Source organism: Danio rerio, chromosome 8 (genome assembly GCF_049306965.1).
Source record: "Danio rerio strain Tuebingen ecotype United States chromosome 8, GRCz12tu, whole genome shotgun sequence".
Lineage (NCBI taxonomy): Eukaryota > Metazoa > Chordata > Actinopteri > Cypriniformes > Danionidae > Danio > Danio rerio.
In genome coordinates this window covers 33,362,440-33,384,769 of record NC_133183.1, presented here as the reverse complement: position 1 = coordinate 33,384,769, position 22,330 = coordinate 33,362,440, and the positions used below count along the sequence as shown (strand labels likewise).

The window sequence follows — 22,330 nt, the reverse complement described above, 5'->3', positions numbered from 1 at the left end:
CCGCTGGTCAGCCCGCGTTTTGGGTAAAGGTGCCTGTTATGCGTGATCCCCACTAGGCGATCCCATATACTTATTCCGCCACGGTTAAGTCCCCCCCCTGGGCGGACCCATGTCTTCCCTCCCCGCTAACCACTCTTTTGCTATGCGTACTCCCCCTTTTTAGGGCTAGTCCATATGTAAATTCTGCCATCTATCCCCCCTTGGGTAACAGATGGCCTCCGCAGCGTCCTCCCTATCGGGATTGCACGCTTCCCAACGTACTGTCGTATTTCCTAGAATTATCTAGATGCTCACGACTTCCCAAAAAATATATATAAATCCGTAAAACTTCTGTTGAAGTAGGATAAATTAGGGCCAGGGACACGTTGGAGGACCGCGCCCCCCATGATGTGGGTGCGTCACGCTTGCTTGACTATCTCCTCATCGGGGGTGTTGGTAAGGTGCAGTCATTATGGCGCTTTCAATGGGCTCCCAATGCGTGGATTTTACAATCAAATCCACTTATAGTGCTGAAGTTCCCCCCGAAGGGGAACGTTCGAGGTTACTAAAGTAACCCTTCGTTCCCCGAGGAGGGGAACGGAAGCACTATACTCCGTCGCCATAATGACTGTCCCTTAGCTGTTGAAAGTCTCTTCAGCTTAAAAAGGATAGCGTCTGCTGGCGCCAGGTGAGCTTATATACTCAGTTGATTGCTTATGCCGCTCACCTGCGCAGGCTTGCGCTGCCAATTCATTCTTAATTGGCCCGTTCAATACTCTTTCAGACGAGTAGCTTCTGAACCGAACCTCCCAATGCGTGGATTTTACAATCAAATCCACTTATAGTGCTTCCGTTCCCCTCCTCGGGGAACGAAGGGTTACTTTAGTAACCTCGAACGTTCCATTTATCATAGCAATTCCTCCAGGTTCTGAAGCAGCAAAACAGTCTCAGATCCCAGTATAACCACTACATTTTACTGTTGGTATGATGGTCTTTTTCTGAAATGCGTTGTTACTTGTATGTCAAAAATAATGGGACACACACCCTTTAAAAAGTTCAAATTTGTTGTATCAGTTCAAAGAGTACTTTCCCAAAAGTCTTGAGGATCATCAAGATGTTTTCTGGCAAAACTGAAATGAACCTGTACAGTATGTTGTTTTTGCCCAGCAGTAGTTTTCTTGGAATTTTCTTTTTTTCTAATGATTGAGTCATGAACACACCAAACACAGGGCTATGTAGTTTTGGATTTTGTTTTCCCTTAATAATAAAAACCTGTTTAAACTTTACTTTACTACTTTAATTGTGTTTTCTTTGACTAACATTTAAATTTGTTTGATGATCTGAAACATTAAAGTGTGACAAACACAAAAAAGTAAGAAATCAGTAATGGGCAAACACTTTTTCATTTTTTAAATAGTTAAACAGTATATATTAGGTATGAATTAAAAATACATGTATGTTTATTTTTAAATTAGATTTTATTTTTAGTTTATATATGTATATTACCTATCATTAACTGGTGATGTAATTATTAATAGTATGACTTAGGTTTTGGTTTTAGATTTTTATATTTTGTGTCCCTCATTTTCATTGCTTTAATCTACATATTACGCAAACCGAAATACAATTTATGGGTGACAAACCAAATAAAGGGTCAACAAAATACATATGCCACTTATTACAGTTTATTGTAAACATTTTAGATATGATCATTCAACATTAATACAACAAGGTATTTATGGACATACAGTATTATACTATTTTTTGTGAGATTTTCTTTTTTTTCCTTTAAAGAGCCCATATTATACATGAAATAGGGTCATATCTTGGTTGTAAGGGTCTCCAACAACAGTCTAATATGCATGCAAGGTCAAAAAACACTTTCATGGTCTTATAATCTGCATTTATTTTTATCTAATTATCCCAGCGACTCCTGTATGAATCGTCCAGTGATTCATTTGTTCCCAAACCCCTCCTTAGCGCGAAGCTAATCTGCGCTGATTGGGCCGATGACAGTCTGTCGCGATTGGTCGACTGCCTTCAGTCAGAGAGGGAAATGGCCAATAGCTAATCAGCAATTTAAAAAGTAATCACAGTTCATACACGCTCGATAGTGTAGGCGTGGACTTTAGCTGCCACACTATGGCGAGTGGATACTCGCCATACCACACACACACAAAAACACACACACACCTCCGGATGACAACGCTCCCGCTTCAGCCCGCACCCGCCAGGTTTTAGCCTGAGAACCCGCTCCGTTTTCTGCCCGCCGCGCCCGGTCCCGCTAGAGCGGAGAACACAACCAAATATCACCCAGTATACAGTCCAGACAGCCAAGCTGTCTGTATAAAAACACACACACAGCACAAAGTACACAAAGCTCGTTCGTTCGTTCGCTCTCTCTCTCGCTCTCTCTCGCTCTCTCTCTCTCTCTCTCTCCCCGCGCCAGATTTCTGCGGCGCGGGAATACATTTCCGAATAAATCGCGGGAGCAGAACTCTAGCACGGAGCTCCATAAACAAACAGCACGCGTCGCGTTTTTAACGTGACTTTGCACGCGATAAGATAAAATATCCAGTTAACCTGATACAGTACACGCGGTTACAAGTAACAAATCACAACTAAATACATTTGCAAGCTAGAGTAAACGAGGCAACAACTTTAACCGCACGTACTTACACTTGAGAAATGTAGGAAGAAACCCATCCTGACGTCCATCAGTTACTCTTTACTGATCCTTCCTTTAACAAACTCAGATGAAGTATTCTTTGTAGCATGTAGCTTCCAGAAGTTTCCAACTGCTTGGTTATAATGCTGATGTTTTATCTTTGGGTAGAGACTCAATATAATATCCATCTGCAGTGTGACTTCAATCGACCGGCATGTTTGTGTGCGTGTGTTTGTGGGTGTGCGTGTGTTTGTGGGTGTGTGTGTGTGTGTGTGTCTGGGTTACTGCGTCAGAGGGCGGGGCCTCAGGTTTGAAATCTCCCGGGTTTGCGCGTGCACGTGAAAAACTTTGTTTCGTTCGTACGTCATGGCGAAACACCTAATGAGTCGGTATCAAGGCGACTCGTTTGAAGCACTATGATTCGACTCTTTTATAGATGAATCAACAGTTTTAAACACTGTATTCTTACAGATTTAAGCCTTAGCTGGATACTTCACTTCACTTAGAGCTGTGTTACACACTACATGGAGGGGAATTTTCAAAAACCCATAATATGGGCTCTTTAAAAAAATTTATCTTGAGGCTTGTTATTTTCCTAAAAAAATTGATGTGGTCTTTTGAATTAATGTGCATATTTTCTTTAAAAAGTTTATATTCTGGATTTATTATAAAATATTGAGAAGATTTCGCTAACATAACTAAGACTTAAATTTCACTTCTTTTTTAAAGCAAACTAATACAATTATTGAACTTAATTTGAGAAACCAATTAAGCTAATAATATTGAGGAAAGATGGCTTCACGTTTATTTTAAGAAAATTCACTCAATTATGTGGATTTGATTGAGTTGTTTGCATTTGAATCTCAACAACGGCAGTGATCAGACAACATTTTGAAAGAGCAGATCAACAGTGAGCTTGTTAAGAGGTAAGCATTAACAGTTTATAATTTTATTGTCTTAAATAGCCTAAGCTCTTTCAGGAAGGACACATGCTGTTCAAGCTTGTTCGGGAGCTTAGTTTTTGCCATATGATGTATATAGGGATACACAGGTATTTTAACCACCCTTCATTCACCCTTTCATTCCTATTTGAAATTGATTTGCTTCAATGTTTATTCTGAATTATATAATGAAATTGAACAAATTATTTGCATAATGATCAGGCAACAGTGAAGCAGGGTGGACGAACAACAGTGAGCTTGTTAAGTGGTAAGCTAAGTTAGCTATAGCTATTCAATGGGGTTTATGCACAGCTAGAGCTTTTCCATTTCATAAGGTTCCTTTTACAGCATTGATGATGTAATGTAATGAACTGTGTTTATATAAAGAATAATATTGAACATAAATACTAATATTTGTTTGCTTCATTTTTCAGATTATTGAAGAAAACTTTCGCAGTATTTTCCCACTAAAGAGGAGCAGTTTATTCAGGCAGATTTTGATAAAGAGAATCGGTGCCATACATCAGGTATTTTTAATAATGTTATTTGTGCATTATTATTATTATTTAATTATTATTATTATTATTATTATTATTATTATTAATATTATTATTATTATTATTATTATTATTATTATTATTATTATTATTATGGGCAAGGCAGTGGCGCAGTAGGTAGTGCTGTCGCCTCACAGCAAGAAGGTTGCTGGTTCGAACCTCGGCTCAGTTGGCGTTTCTGTGTGGAGTTTGCATGTTCTCTCTGCCTTCGCGTGGGTTTCCTCCGGGTGCTCTGGTTTCCCCCACAGTCCAAAGACATGCAGTACAGGTGAACTGGGTATGTTAAATTGTCCGTAGTGTATGAGTGTGTGTGTGGATGTTTCCCAGAGATGGGTTGCGGCTGGAAGGGCATCCGCTGCGTAAAAACTTGCTGGATAAGTTGGCGGTTCATTCCGCTGTGGCGACCCCGAATTAATAAAGGGACTAAGCCGACAAGAAAATGAATGAATGAATTATTATTATTATTAGGCAATTTTACTAATTTCTACACTTTTTTTTAAGCATCAGACCTTTACATTAATTCAGAGATGAAATAAGAGATGTTCTCCTCTGTTGCTGGTCTATCTGTATGAATAAGGGAAAGAGCTCATCCAGGAGTGCAATGTAAGTGTCTCAAACCGTTTCAGATATTTATGGTCTTCATAAAACTGCATTTAAAATTTTTGCATTACAAAAAAATATGTATATAGCTCAAGCACTAATGTTGAATGCACTATTCCTTGTATAAACATGGTTTGTTTTTATAAATTTCTAACCACTAGTATACATTTTAATAACACCCTGTCCATTATTAGTCAAAATACATGTGTACTTGTGTCAGTCAGCAATGTCTACTCAAACATTTTGAAGAATTACTGTTCACAGAGATACTGTACAAAGAAATGGTTTATTTCCTTTATATATTTCCTTAATATGTTTTAGTAAACCTTAAACATTTGAAATGTACAACTGCATAATTTCAATATAATAAACGTAATGTTTATTTTACAGTGTGGGAATGCACAGAGAATTGCTGCCAGAGGGATGACCAACCATGAGGACTTTTACATTGTCTTGGAGGATGAGTGAGTCATGGCTAGCTTGGAAATCTAGAATTGCTGAACTGGATTTATACAAATATTCCCCAAATAAAATAACTTACAAAGAAACCCATATTAAGTTTCTGACACAAATTCACTGCTACAACCTTTTGGGGAAAATTTCACTGCATTGACTGATTGATTTTGGTGCTAATATTTTGAGATACAGCTTTTATACTGGTTTAATATGTCATGCAATACACAAATTATGTCAAATTTTGTCTAAAATGTGACTATTCCTACAAAAGAAAGCTGACAGAAGACTTTTTTCCATACCATGGATAAAAGATTTTTTTTTTATCAGAGATTAACATTGCTGTAAATTTTATATAGATTTGTTTACCAAATTGTACCATTTTGTTATCAGTGGAACATGTATTAAAATGATATTTGGCAAAAATGTATTGTGTGTGTATTTTATTATACATTATATATTTTACATTTTTTGAATGAGTAATTTTCATTACTAAATTTGAGTAAATGGTGAGTAAATGGTGTTTACAAAGCACATTCCTAATATTAAAATCTTCATATATCACTCAAAAAAATAAAAAATAAACTAGTAATTTTCACGATTCATTCAAGTGTTTTTTGTTAAAAAAATAAACAAATGTGAGTAAACGGTGGTGGATTTGCTTAAATTATAAAAGCACATTCCGCTAATAATATTAAAATCTTCATCTATCACTCAAAAAATGTTGTAATTTTTCACATGATTCATTCAAATGGTTTTTGCTAAAAAAAAAATCAAGCCTTGATATTTACTTAAAAATGATACGTGCAATAGTGTTACCACTATTTTTTTTAAGTATATAGCACTTAAGATTATTTACAGTATAGTTTTATTTTATTTAACTTTTTGGTTATGTTTTAGTTATTCTGATTTAAGTTAAACTATAACTTAAATAAAAAATGTATAATTAATAACTAAAGTCAAAATATTTTATTAATGTTTTCTTTAATCCAGAATTATTTAACTATAGTACATACAATAAACTATGGAAATAAAAGTAATTCTAATATTATTATATGGTATATTATTAGTACTATATTATTAATAAAAGTAATATTAATCCTGGTCCGATGTTTGCATCAAATGAGTTGAAAACAATAGGATCACAGCATTGTAAATCTGTCCACATTGTTTACGAAATGCATTCACACATCATATATACTTCATGTATATCCATTAATCTCCCAAACAGATGCTGAAATGAGCCTATATGCACAAACACAAAACAGGACGGCCTGAGGATGTTTTTCCCCATGCCTCCATCAGCTTCCTCAAGGATTCCTATTCGCCTAATGCTTCTCCATTATGTTGTTGCCAAGGAGAATCTGTCATAATCCAGAGCGATCCTCCTATAGCGACAGCCATCCATAAATCTGGAGATCACAAGCTGCCACAAATTAAATAACATAAGCAGGACTTGCCTGTTTTGAATCTCAGCCTGGGCTGCCCTCTGTCCAGTCCAGGTAGATGACAGCGGGTGGAATCCAGCTGTGAAGATTAACAGTTAGACCAATGCATCAACAACTGCTAATCTGTCATCTGGATTATGAGTAACAATCAAAAGGTTAACAAACATAAAACACAAAGAAAAGACAAAAGCTTTCCGCCCTCAATCCCCCCTTTGCACCCAACCTATAAAATCAGACAATTAACATGGCCTGGCATGAATCAAATCACTTTGTGTATGTACTTAAAGGGTTGTGAACTTCTTTTTGTTTGTTTCGTGCTGTTCACTGAGGTCCACTTATTATTTAGGTTTTTAGGATGTTTCCATTAAATCAGCACACCTGAAAATATATTACACGTTGATTGGTTTGCATTAATGATATTTATTGGTTATTGTTATTTTTTTAATTTAATGACTTTATGTCTGATAAAGGTCAGGAGAATAAAATGTTACATTTAAAAAAATTGCTGGATTGTTTGCTTGTTTTTGCACATTTTGACAGGATTTTTAATCAAATACAATGTAACTTAGAAGTTATTAGTTTTATTGCTAACCTGTTTCAGCACAGTTTGAATGGGTGTTGAATAGGTGCATTTATCCTACTTAGTTCTGTTTTTTCCAGCTTATTGTTTTATTTAATCCAGATTTTTTTATCTCCTTTGTGCCTTCACTGCATTTTTATTGTAGAAGGATTTTGTAGAAAAGTTTTGACACACGCATCTTTGAAGAATGGTAATTCAGACACACTGTAAGGTTTTAGAGCATGACCATGCCACACCATGCCAATTGGATTTTGGTCAGTACTTTGACTAGGCCACTCCAAAGTCTTTATTTTGTTTTGGTTCATTGTCCTGCTGCAGGAACAAAGTTCATTTCAGCTTGAGGTCACAAACAGTGATTTTCATCTTGAAATTCTGCCATGCAAATAATTTTTTCTCATTTGTCTCTTCAGAGCATCTTTATTGTTTGTTTTCTGTGCCTCTGTCATTAATTACCATACTACAGCATAAATTGTTGGATTGAGCAAAAAACATGAAGTGATGTAGAAGTGGATGTTTAGACACTATTATGTAATGATATTTCACAAATCATTTTGTCTAATTGGCTTAAAGATGCATTTTACTAACAAGAATGTCTTGAGTATTGGAACATATAATATGTTTTATTATAATTAAGGCAATTATGATTTCTCAGTTTGTGACATCTTAAATACAAAATATAAAAATCCTTTCTTTAAATCACACATTTAATGCTTAAATATACAGGAAAAAACATTTAAGGATAACACTAATAACTATAATATGCTCACTAAAAAAAAAGAAGTCCTTTTTGTTGAAGACCACATTATGTACGCAGATTTTCTGCATAAAAAGATTCACAGAAATCTGTGACAAACCTTTTGAAATTATTTTGTGTGGAGTTTTTGAGGCCTTCTGGTTATTCTAATTGTTATAGCTGGATGTTAATTTAGCCTCTGATTGTGTATTTCCGACATTGCATCTGTTGGTGAATGAAAACATGAATTATTGATTCATAGCATAATATGTAAATGGGTGATGTGTATTCATTGTGAAATACGGAGACCCTCAGGGAAACAGTGTTTGGTCTCCTGTGATGTTTGATTGCTCTCATTAAAGGCAGATCAGGCATGTTATAACGTCAGGTCATTAAGACTGAAGGTGCACAACATGAACGCAGTGATCTTATGAAACACAAATAATTTAGTATTAATAAAGTTTAAAGGGATATTTCAACCAGAAATTAAATTTCGAGTCATCTAAGTGGCATACTCCTAAAAAAAAGTTTCCTAATTTTTTTCAAAATAATGACATAATAATAATAATTTAAAAAACATGATTAAGGGTCAATTTTTAGTGTCAGTTTTGGATAATATTTGATGAAATGCAATTATTTGAAAATCTGATTCTGAGGGTTCACAAATATTAAGAAAATGGCAATATAGTTGTGCAAATGTTAGCAATGCATAATGAAAATCAAAAATTAAGATTTGAAATTGACAGTAGGACATTTACAAAATGTCTTGAAAGATGAAATATAATCTTACATGTTCTAATGACTTTCGAATTAAAAATTTTTAGATTTATTAAGGTATTTTGACTCATACAATATATATTTGGCTTTTTCCATAAAAGTATGCAACATAAAACTGGATTTATGGTCCAGGGTTTACATTTCAGGACTATTTTTGGTTCCACAAAGAACCTTTTAGATTAAAAACAATTCTTAAAAGAACCGTTTTTTATTCACATAAAGAACATTTTAAAAATCTAAAGATAATTTTTCTACCCTAAAGAGGTTATTTTGCAATTTTGCAATTGAAAAGTTCCATTTGTCAAAAGTTCCACGTTTAATAATTGATACCAATAAACAAATAGTTGTATAATGATGGATCTTGTACCAGTTCAAATCAACATCACGCACACATGCTAAAAGCTTCTTGTGATTGCAAGTTTAAAATCTAGAACAAAGGAGCTTGTGTTCATGTTGTGGAACAAGCTTCCCAGAATATGCTCTTTATCCTGTGGACAAAACAAGAAAGCAGTAAATCCCCTGATGTAAACAAATGACGAAGTCACTATGCAAAATCTTCCGTTTATAGGATGGATTAATATTGTAGTTTTGACAAGCAATAATGAAACCAATTTTAATACCCACAAGTGCTGAAATGTAGGGAAAAAATGCACAGAATGTGAACAGCTGTCGAGATAAACAGTGATTCATTTAGGGTTTTTTTTGTGTTTGATCCAGTTGGGAAAATTAGATTCATTAATAGCTGTGGTATCAGAGATATGGGTGAAGCACACAGGGTTTCCCCTGGCCAGGTCAGATCCAGCGTCAGCACTGCTCAGGTCGGAGGCATGAGAGGAATGTTTTCCGATCCCCGAGTCGGGGTTAGCCGGCCCACTTGAATTCCAGCATGTAGCTGCCAGAATGCAAAACACCACCGGTGGACAAATAAAACATAGTGCTTAATATTGCTGTCTGCTGTGTCATATAAAGGTCAAGTGTCTTTGAATTAGTTCCGACACCCTAGCTTTGCTATTGACTACATGTATTTGGGATGTTAGACTAGAAACTCTCAACTTATCTCTCTATTCTATTAAGAAGGGTGTTGGCCCAACACAAAGCCAACATCTTTATGAGGGATTTGGACATCAGGTAGAACACAACACAAGTTAACAAATGAAACAGAGGTTTTAAAATCACACTTAATCCTGTTCAATGAAAACAACTGTGAAGAGATTAACGGCTTACATCAAATCAAAAAAACAGATAAAGCTATATATTTGCTAATCTTGATAATGAATATAGTACTTACTAAAAAAAAAAAAAAGAATACTAAAAAAAAAAAAAAGAATACTAAAAAAAAAAAATACTAAAAAAATAAATAAATAAATAAATATATATATATATATATATATATATATATATATATATATATATATATATATATATATATATATATATATATATATATAGTCTTTACTGAATGTTTTGATTATGCTTATACTACTGTATGAAGCAAAAGGTTAAACGTCTGCAAAATCTGATGTTTTGTTAAAATAATATAGTAATTTATGGTATTCTACAGTGTTTTTGAATTATACTGTACTAATTTTGTTGCTTGTATATATTATATTATTTACAACTGTTTGATAATGAATGCTATAGCATACTGGAGAATAATAGTAATTACAGTGAACTGATAAAATGTAACAAATACTGTAGTACACTTTAGTTTTTACTAAAGTAACTTGAAAGAAACTGTCATGTATTGTAGTATGGTATACCCTATAGTAGTTGAAAACTACTGTATTGGGTATTTTGCCTTATTACGTGTTGTATTACCATGGTAATTACAGAATTACCAAAATAGTTTAATTCAAGTACTTTACTATGCAAGACTATAAAACCCAAAAAGTTAAGGTAACTTCTCAAAACCATTTGAGGAAATCGATTGCAAACCATTTAAGATCAAAAAGTATCCTAATGAGTACTGTGAACCTAATCCCTTTGAGTAAACGAAGCAATTTGATTACAGTAAAACCCAATAAATGAAGAGAACTCAAACCAACTAAGTACTGTAAAACCCGAAGAGTTAAGGCAACTCAAACTGTTTGAGGAAACCAATTGCTACAAACCATTTGAGTTAAAATCTAATCTACGTATATGAGTACTGTGAACTTACTCCATTTACGCTCCAGTATATGTATTAAATTATCTCATTACCTTCAACACTGAGTTCAAAAATTTTTTTCAATTAGTAGAATTAACTTTCAGTCAATTTTGAGTTATACACATTTAACTTGATAAAGTTGACCGTTGGGTTTTACAGTGTATGGTTCAAACAAAGTTGAGTGTTTACTAAAAAACTACTAAACGATTTCTTCATATAGGGGATTTACTATTTACTGACTATGTTTTTACTACACTCCTGTTTGTACAAGTGCACAGTCTCTTTGTAATGAGCTATGAATCAGTGCCCTCTGTACAAACTTAATGGACGCAGTGCTTACAGAACACACATGAACACATACTTTAAACAGAGCAAGCAGCTGTGCTTTCACCTGTTCTGGAGATAAGGTGATCTCTAATGCTTTTAACAGAAAGGCCACTCCGGTGGTCTAAAGTGCGACACACTGACCCACATTAAGATTGAATCCAAAGTTGAACATTCTGGCAAAATACAATTTAAAAAAATCTATATTTTCCAAGTATTTGAAAAAGCATATACTTACCATTTTAGAAAACTATAAACGATTATACAAGAGAATTTTCATTTTTGGGTGAACTATTCCCTTTGTAATTCTACAGTAGTAAACTGTTAAGTTGCATTGATCTGGGATATACTGTAAATGTAACTTTACAGTTAAATTAAGTATTTCAACTGCAACCTACTGCTAATTCACATTAATCTTTAACTGTAACTTCATAGTAAAATATAGCCAATTCTGCAGGAAATACTGCTAAATTAACTATCTGAAGGCAGATTATGGCTGTAGTTTCAAAGTAATGTTTTTTTTTTTTTTAATCACTGTGACCTACTGTAAACATAATTATTTTTCATCTTGTTTATAGTCCAAATATCAAAAAATCTTAAGTCAAGAGGCATTTTCTAGACAAATAAAACATATAGTCTTGTTTTAAGAAATAATGTCTAAATTAAGTGAAGTTTTACTTATAACAATCTAAATAATCTGCCAATGGGGTAAGCAAAATAATCCTATATCAAAAGGAAAAACAAGATTATTTTGCTTACCCCATTGGCAGATTGTTTAGATTGTTATAAGTAAAACGAAGCATATAAGAAAACTAGATTTAAAACTAGATTTAAAAATCTAAATAAGAAAAGCATTTTTTTGCAGTGTAATTTACTGTGAATGTACACTGTACCTTGCTGTGAAAGTAATGCTTTTATTAGCCAATAATTTACAGTGAATTTAGGGTCAAATATTTAACAGTGTATATTCAAACTCTATAACAAGGATAAAGGCAGAAAAAAATGAGTTAGTGAAAAAATATATCCGTCTCTGACAACAGGTTTATTTACATATGCTGATAATTATAATGATTGCATAGCAAGTACACCATAAAACATGCAAAGACAAAAGTGTTTTTAAAAATAATCATTCACTAACTTGAAAAAAAAAATTAAAGACTGCAGGTGTGCATTTCACTTTATCTAGTGCTTTTTGTTTGTTTTAAAGATTTATCAAATGTTTCATCCCATGCTTTTCAGAATGAATCCTGAACTCTCAAACTGAATTCATTTATCTAACTAGTTTGACTGATTCATTTAACAGAATCAGCTTGACTGATTATTCAGCAGTTGGACATTTCTAGATCAGAATTGAAGAACTGAAAAAAAGCAAAGTGATCAGAAGGTCAGACAGAAACAATGAGTATGGAGGGAAAAATAAACTCACAAACACCGAATTCGACACATAAAGAAAGCAACCATCTGCTACAGGATCATTTTTGAAGCAATCAGTTGAGTCGTTAACTGATCAATATAATTGGATGAGTTCAATACTGAAGAGTTCATGCCTTTGGCCAAATCCTATAGGATTTACACTACAACGTGAACATTTTCAAGGGTGCAGAGTGCAGGGGACCAAAACTCAGAACACATGCATCATCTTGAATCTTAAGTCACAAAATGCACATGTGCAAAAAAATAAAATTAATAATGATCATTGCCTGTTTATTTATTTTAAAGAGGTTAAAGAGAGTTAAAAAAGAGAGAAATTTCTGCCATCCCATACTAAAAACTTGACATTCTTAAAAATATATTTTTTGTGTGTTTAAAAGAACAAAATAAATAAATAAATGAATGAATGAATGAATGAATGAATGAATGAATAAATAAATAAATAAATAAATCAAACTGGTTTGAAATAAATCAAGTGTAAATGATACAGAATTATTGGCAGAATTTTTGGGTGAACTATCCCTTTAAGCTGCTTTGACAATTTACGTTGTATAAAACAATATATAAATAAAGGTGTCTTGTTTCTCATAAACTAAAAATGATTTCAAAATTATTAAGTACAAACATACAGAAAAAACTGTATCATGTGCAATGCATACTAAGAATATAAACACAAAAATACTTTTACAATTATTGAAAAACGTAATCAAATATCATTATTCACACTTATATAAACCGTTTCTTTACTGCACAAAATATGGCATGGTTATATTTAAGTACCATGGGATGATTAGTATAAAATTGTGCATATCTCTCTGCATATTAAGTGTGAAACAAGTATTTAAAAAACTACGCTGAGAACTTGGGAATCTTTAATAAAACTAACATGGCTCTAAAAAATTAATCAACAGATGTGTTTCCGGTTTCAGTGTTTGCATTGCTAACACATTTGCCGTGAGCTTTGTTCACTGTACTCGTTACACTTTTCTCTCTCTCTCTTTTTCCGCTTTCTGGTACCCTCACCGTCTCACACCCAGCTATATTTCTAGACAGGATCTCTGCTGTGTACTGTGTGTGTGTTTGCTGTGTAAGCAGTGTGTGGAGGCCTGAGGCCATTCAGCAGCATATGGGAGACAGAGTGGGAGGAGATGTGAAAGGGCAGATGTAAAGGGGGGAGAGAGTTTAATGAGGACTGAACCCAGGGCCAGACAGCGTGCATCACCTGGTCTGTTTGATGTGGTTGACGCATAGAACAAAGAACGATATTTCTTTAAAGTTTCGACAAGCCACAGAAGTCAACGCTACTGTAGGACAACGCTAAAGAAACCTGATGCACAGGTGAAGGAGAGAGACACAAATATGACTTCCTCATTTAATAAACTTTTTAGATATGTATACAGCCCACTACATGATTTGAGTGTAAAATAAAATTCCAAATTAGCTATTTTCAGGCTTTTATTTTATATTGACTATCATAAAGCGTTGTTTACACTTGGAATGCATTTTGACTACAACTTCACTAATCCAGATAGATATAAAAATGGTGTTTTTTAATCTAAAGTGCCCACACTAATGTTTTAAACTGCTTAACAAAAGTTTGTCATCCACACTAAAATGACTGAAAACACTTTTGTTCCAGTATTTTGCATGCGTTAGGTCATTTAACTTGGTAATTTTACTTGAGTATTTACTTTCTATATCTTTGAAATGTCACAGCAATATTTTGAGGAAAAGGCAGAAATTTATAAATGGACTGACAGTAAAGTGTAGTAGCTTTGAATAACACAGCAGTAAGTTATAAAGTTACAAAGTCGAGAGAGAAAATAGAGCTGTTGTTTTGGGATGTCTTTCAGTCTGATTGAACATTCCTTGTTCTTTGAAGTAAAGTATTAATGTAAATTAATACTATGATTTTAATATTTAACAAGTTGTCAAAATGGAGAGCAACCAAAACAAAAAGCTGTACAATTTTGTCGTTTTAGCTTGTTTTGACAAATTTTGACAATTTTAGCTTGCTGGTCTTAGGGACCCCTTAGGTGGAGGGCAAGGGCTCCTCTGGGGCCCAGACTGCAAGTCCAGGGAGAGAGGTTGGCCCCTAGGTAGCTTGCTGGGGTTAGGGACCCCTTAGGTGGAGGGCAAGGGGGCACCTGGGGCCCAGACTGTAAGTCCAGGGAAAGAGGATGGCCCCTGGGTAGCTTGCTGGGGTCAGGGACCCCTTAGGTGGAGGGCAAGGGGCCCTCTGGGGCCCAGTATGCAACTCCAGGGAGACAGGTTGGCCCCTGGGTAGCTTGCTGGGGTCAGGGATCCCTTTGGTTGAGGGCAAGGGGCCTAAAGGAGCCCAGACTGCAAGTCCAGGGAGAGAGGTAGGTCCCTGGGTGGATTGCTGGGGTCAGGGACCCCTTAGGTGGTGGGCAAGGGGGCCTTACGGAGCCCAGACAGAAAGTCCAGGAAGAGAGGCTGACCCCTGGGTAGCTTGCTGGGGTCAGGGACCCCTTAGGTGGAGGGTAAGGGGTCCTCTAGATCCCAGATTGCAAGTCCTGGAAGAGAGGCTGACCCCTGGGTAGCTTGCTGGGGTCAGGGACCCCTTAGGTGGAGGGTAAGGGGTCCTCTGGGTCCCAGATTGCAAGTCCTGGGAGAGAGGTTGGCCCCTGGGTAGCTTGCTGGGGTCAGAAACCCCTTAGGTGGAGGGCAAAGGGGCCCTAAGGAGCCCAGACTGTAAGGACCTACTCACACTATGCCATCCGTACCGTGCCCAGGCCCGTTTCCCAGATCGTTTGAGAAGTGTGAGTGCGCTGAATCGGGCTCAAGCACGGTTCACTTGGCCGGCCCTGGCCCGGTTGGAAGAGGTGTGCCTGAGCGCGGATCATTTGGGCTTTGGCGCGGTACGCTTGTGTGTGAGTGCAAAACGCGCCAAAGCCCGAAACCGAAAGCGAGACGTGACTTTTAAGAGGCTGATTCATATGGATTTATTAATCATTCTTACTGTTCAGTGCGAAATATCTGACTGCGTGTCCCTGCATCCCTAAGGACTGTTTGGCGAAATATTTGACTGCAAATCTAACGACTGAAACGATATAACTAGAGAAATCTCCACTGTGCTACTGGGTGAGAGCGTATGGCAAGCCGTTTTAGCATTTAAACCTTGTTCTGACTATCCATAAATATATTTAGAGATATCTCTAATTATATTTTGACTAGTCATAATTATAGTTCGACTTGTCAGAATGACAATTAGAGATATCTGCAATTACAATTGTACTAGTACGAAATCAGATTGGAGATATCTGCAAATATATTATGACTAGTCATATCTCTAACTGACTTTTGACTCGTCAAAAATCCAATTCAAGATATCTACAACTGTAATTCGACTATTAGTAAATTAATTAGAGATATCTTCAAATATATTTGTATACAAATATCTTTAAATATGACGAATTAAAGACATCTCCGAATGTAATATGACTAGTAAAAACTCGGTTAGAGATATCTCTAATTACAATTGTGACTAGTCAAAACTCATTTAGAGATATCTGCAAATATTTTTCAATGGAAGTCAATAGAGGAATATGACTAGTCATAATATATTTGCAGATATCTCCAATCTGATTTCGTACTAGTACAATTGTAATTGCAGATATCTCTAATGGTCATTCTGACTAGTCGAATTATAATTCTGACTAGTCAAAATATAATTAGAGATATCTCTAATATATTTATGGAGTCAGAACAAAGATTTAAATTCTAAAAAGGCTTGCCATAGAGAGCGCTTCTGAACAGCGCAGCAGCGATGACGTAAGCGTGCCGAGGCCCGATATGGTGTGAGAGCGGGCCGTCTGGGGAGACGGGAGGGGGGACAAGCGTGCTTTGGCCCGGTTCGAGGCAACTGTACCTAGTGTGAGTACGGCCTAAGTTGAAGGAGAGATTGGCCCCTGGGTAGCTTGCTGGGGTCAGGGACCCCTTAGGTGGAGGACAATGGGCCCTAAAAAGCCCACACTGCAAGTCCTGGGAGAGAGGTTGGCCTCCTGGTAGCTTGCTGGGGTCAAGGATCCCTTAGGTGGAGGGCAAGGGGACCTCTGGGGCCCAGACTGCAAGTAGAGGGAGAGAGGTTAACCTCTGGGAAGCTTGCTGGGGTCAGCAACCCCTTAGTTGGAGGACATTGGGGCCCTAAGGAGTCCAGGCAGCAAGTTCAGGGAGAGAGGTTGGCCTCTGGGTAGCTTGTTGGGGTCAGGGACCCCTTAGGTGGAGGGCAAGGGACCTCTGGTGCCCAGACTGCAAGTCCAGGGAAAGAGGTTTGCCCCTGGGTTGCTTGCTAGGGTCAGGGACTCCTTAGGTGGAGGGCAAGGGGCCCTAAGGAGCCCAGTCTGCAAGCCCTGGGAGAGAGATTAAAGACTTTTAATTTAAATACCTTGGAGAGCATTAAAAAACATTTGTTTTGCCATAAAACGTGACTGCCTGTAGTGTATATGGAAGGCCAAGAGAGATAAAATCAACTTAATGGTGAGGACATGACCTTTGTCAATCTGATCACAAGTGAACAACGCAATGTTTTGAGCTTGTCACCTTTGGCCACTTTTATGGCACTGCAAAAAGGCGTTTTTTATTTAGAAATGTTTGTCTTGTTTCTAGTCCAAATATCTAAAAATTCTTAAATCACGCAAAGTTTTTTGGACAAGATAAACATTCAGTTGAAGTCAGAATTATTAGCCCCACTTTGAATTTAGGAATTTTCTTGAATATTTCCCAAATGATGATTAACAGAGCAAGGAAATTTTCATAATATGTCCGATAATTTTTTTTGCTCTCGAAAAAGTTTTATTTGATTTATTTCGACTAATAAAATCAGTTTTAAATTTTTTAATTAAGCATTTTAAGGTCAATATTATTAGCCCCTTTACACTTTAATTTTGGTTCCCGATAGTCTACAGAACAAACCATAATTATACAATAACTTGCCTAATTACCCTAACCTGCCTAGTTAACCTAATTAACCTATTTAAGCCTTTAAATGTCACTTTAAGCTGAATACTATCATATCTTTAAAAATCTAGCAAAATATTATTTACTGTTTTCATGGCAAAGATAAGTCATTTATTAAAACTATTACATTTAGAAATGTGTTGAAAAAATCTTCTCCGTTAAACAGAAATGAGGGAAAAAAAAACGGGGACTAAAAAATTCTGACTTCAACTGTATATTGTCTTGTTTTTAGAAATTAGCTCAAAATTAAGTGAGTTTTTTCTTAAAACAAGCTAATTAATCTGCCTATGCTGCAAGTAAAATAATTTTGAAAAACAAGATTATTTTTCATATCCCATTGGCAGATTATTTTACTTGTTTTAAGGGAAAACTCTGAAATGTTTGAAAGCAAGACTTTTTTTTGCCTGTCTAGAAAATGCATCTTGACTTAAAAATTTATAGATATTTTGATTAGAAACAAGACAAAAACTCTAAATAAGAAAAGCATGTTTTGCAGTGTGGTAGTTGATAATAGAGTGCATTAAAACAGATATGCTATCAGTAAATAGGTATGTGGTTCAATGCATTTAAACACCTACAAGAGACTTTATTGTATAACTCTCCAACTACCGACCAGACATGTTATTTCTATGTTATGTTGTGAGACAGCAATTTTTTTAATTTAGTTTTAGTCTTAGTCTTTTGACTAAAATTCCATGTTACAATTTTGGTTTTAGTCAAATTTTAGTCTTCTGAATCATTTAGTTTTAGTCTAGTTTTAGGCGACTAAATTTTATAAGATTTTAGTAGACTAAATCTACTCTACTCTTATGATGATGTTATCGCATCTCGCATCTACTGTGGATCAGTTACTTTTCAAATGTGTGTGTGCATCATGCATCACAAACCAAGATTAATTCTGATTGGATATTTTCCAAAAAACGTTCCACAATCACATTATCATCTCGTTTTTATTAGTCAACACATATGTCAGTATATTTTTATTACAGTTGTATTCATCATCACTTGATTTATTCATTTTTATTTAGTTTTCATGTGAAGAAAATTGTTCCATCACGAAAATTAAGACGAAAATATTGTCAACGAAATCAACACTAGCCGAAACAGATCATTGTCAAATTTGACTAATAACACTTTATTTTGTATGCCAGGCCTGCAGTTGGTGATGTCACATTAAAGAAACACTACACGCTGAGCACATGTAGTCCATGCTATTGTTGTTTTGTCTTTTAGATGTAGTTTACACATAGATTTTTAAACTTTAGGTTTGTATTTTAGGCCCCCAAAAATTTCAATGGTGCGTAAATAGTCCAAAAAGAATTGAACATTTTCAATTTTAGTTTAAAATTATAATTAAATTAACCAATTAAAATCAGAATTTATAAATGAATAAAACCACAATAAACAAACTATGAACAAAATCTGATGATCATATAACTTCAACAACATTTCATGCATTAAATTGAAAACCCATACACAAAACATTCAGAAGTGTTAAAAGCCTAAATCTTTTCCAAGATTTTATCTACAAATGCATAATCCTAGGAGCTTCTTTCTGAGATGTTAAACACCCTTCTTATACAGAACAACAACTTAACATAGTTGCTGGGTTCATTAATGAGCCCTAACATTCATTTATTGTCTTTTAGAGCACAATGAAAGCTGCAAATCCAGGAAGCCTTGGCAAACAAGTCCCACCTAAACAAAGGGATTGTGCAAATGTCTTAATGGCTTGTAACACAAACAACACCTTTTGCAAATGTTAGCCCTTTAGTAACATGCTATGCGCTTTAAACTCAATTTAGGTCGGATTTGAATAAATAACAGGTATATTGTTAATATGCAGATTCATTGAAATCTAATTGCTAATCTGTTTGTTCTGAATGAAGCAATTAAAGTGTGAAAATCAATGCAAGCCAGAATTGCAAGCAGACCAGTAATGTAATATCTTACAAATTGCCTTATATTCACCCTGGCTTTGCATGAAGCAAGTTGTTATGCAGGGCATTTGCATGCAAATATAAATAATAATGTGATGTAAAGCAGCCCTAGGCATGTAGACACAAATGACATACATTCATTAGATTTAATTTGCGATGCCATGCAAAGCAGAGAAAGAGTAAAAACGGCGAAAAAATAATATGAGATCTACTTTTGTGCTCATTAAGGATTTCAGCACAGAGCTTCTACGCGGCTCTCTGCACTCACAGTGACGAAGGGGAATTTGTCACGTAAGCTGAATTATCCAAACAGGCCAAATGTAGGTGACTGTGTATTTATACCGAGGGGATATTTATTGCCAGCTCTGCTTTATTTTTAGACAAAGCCATCTGAGGAACAATCACATGCTGCTAACACAGTCACACATATTGTTCAGAAACACAAGCATTTTAGCAAATCCATATGACGTCGATGTTGCCTTAAAAAGGAAGTTTCCAGATTTAGAGCTCAATCTGCTCAACAATGTTAGGTGTGAATTGAATTTTAACACTTGGTGAATAACACACAAATAATATTCTGCCGTGGAACACATTGTTCTTGCACGACATGGCATTAAAGCAGATCAATATTTTCTCCGATGCATCTTGTTTAAAATTGTCGAGATTTTAAATGAAAATTAATTATTGAATATTATTTGAAATTACTATAAAATTATGTGAAATTATTATTTATTTATTCTCATAAAATGCACAAGTCATAATTGTTCCAAAACAGCCAAGGAGTTGCATTTTAGATTATTTTTGTATTTTTTTAAGTGCAAAAATAATACAATAAATGATTTCTTTACACACATATTTTAATTATTTGTGTCACATCTGCTAGACTCAAAATATCATTCTTCCTATAATCTACCAGGGTTGAATTATCATACTTGTTTTTTTTCAAAGCCACCAGCTACCTGGGATATAAACAAGTCCCTCTTAAATACAGTCAGTTCACTTTGCAGTCACCTAGTAACTCACTTGTGCAATATGCAATAGTTCACCCAAAAATGAAAGTTCTGTCATAATTAGGGATGCAACAATATTGTAAATACCGTCATACCGCAATAGTAATTTTTTTTCAATATTACCGTAGGCGCATGACTCAATAAAACTATATTTCTGAGAAAAGTTTGCTCAGGCGAATGAAGCGAACGGGAGGTAGCGGGAACTACAATTCCCAACAGCCTAGGCGTGGCCATCATCCTTTGCAGTCTGTTGTCGCTACAGATCCAGTAATGCGGAAATGGAGTGTGTTGCTAGTAGCAGGGAAGAAAAGGAGCTGGAAATGATCAAACCTAAAGTGGGTTTTAAATCGGGTGCGTGAAAGCATTTCGGTTTCTCTCTAAAAAGATACAAGAAAGGAGAAAAGGTGACAGACAAAGACAAAAACAGTATGCAGGCACTGCCAGACTGTGGTGAAATATAAGTCGGGGAATACGACTAAAAACAGTCATGGGGACTGCAGAACACAGCACACTTGTTAGATTGATGCAGACATTAACTTGTACCGCAAAGAGACCACTATCTCACTCATGGCTTGTCCTCTCAAGTGGTGGAAAGACAATGCACAACGTTACCCACTGCTGTCAACCTTGGCTAAATCATATCTCTCTGTCCCAGAAACCTCAGTCCCAAATGAGAGGGGTTTTTTCTGTTGCAGGGGACATGCCCAGAGATCCCAGCTTTTACCAGATTATAGTTATATGATAATTTTCCTTAAAAAACCCATCTCTATCTAAGTGAGTGAGTGATTAAATGTTGAATGTGATGAGTTTTCAACAATAATAAATTGAAACTTTTTTTTTTATATAGTTTAATAGTTTTTTGTTATTAAAATTGAAAAATTGAAGTTTCTGTTTCGAAACTTACAAAAAGATGGCTAATTTGTATGTCATTGATATGTTCAGTGCTAAGGTAAATAAACACTTTTGGCACTTTTTTCGAGTCTTTTCATTAGTTTTGATTTTCCTGTAAATTATTCAATAAATCCCGTACCGTGCCATTCATACCGAGGTATTACCGTACCGTGAAATTCTGATACCGTTACATCCCTAGTCATAATTTATTCTTCCACATTCATTAAAATTTACTTTTGTGTTAAGCAGAAGAATCTCAAAAAGACCTGAAACCACATTAGGGTGAGTACATTTTCGTTTTGGGGTGAACATTCCCTTTGAGAAACAATTTTAATTTGTAGTAGCTCATATTTAGACCTTGCTTACTTTTGAAAACAATTAAAGCAATACTGCCCATTTATTTACACAGAAACTGCACTCTGGGCACCTTGAAACGTTTAAAAATTAGTTTTTGGTGGCTAAAAACAATTGAGATAGTTATGAGTTAGTTTTTTTAGAGTTAGTTATGAGTTATAAGTTAAAAAATAAACAGTACATAAATCGTAGACTTTTATGCTATTGCAGCAGCTATAGATCAATTTATTCTTTGATACTGTATGTAAGCCAGGCTCATTATAAATACATGCCTTAGCCTACATTTTACATACTGAAATACATTGCTCCGGGAACATTTCATTGCATGTTTCAGATGACAAATCTACTAGAGGGCGCTGTCTAACAATACGTTATTTAGGTTCCGTTTACACTGGTTACATCTAGTATCATCATTACTCCAGCATCATCAAAAAACAAAGGTTTTTGAAAATGCTAAAGACCACATTTTAGTTTAGAAATGCTAGTCTTGTTTGTAGTACAAATGGACTGAAATGCAA

At 35.3% G+C, this 22,330-nt stretch overlaps 1 long non-coding RNA gene across 4 annotated transcripts in view; it reads right to left on the bottom strand.

Moving 5' to 3' along the window:
* The window catches only part of LOC141375657 (uncharacterized), a 97,727-nt gene that overhangs the window by 38,369 nt on the left and 37,028 nt on the right, over positions 1-22,330 (bottom strand). For all 4 annotated transcript variants that reach the window (XR_012384443.1, XR_012384442.1, XR_012384444.1 and 1 more), the window contains exon 2: positions 6,659-6,725. This is a non-coding gene — a long non-coding RNA (uncharacterized lncRNA). The remainder of the gene's footprint in view (positions 1-6,658; positions 6,726-22,330) is intronic.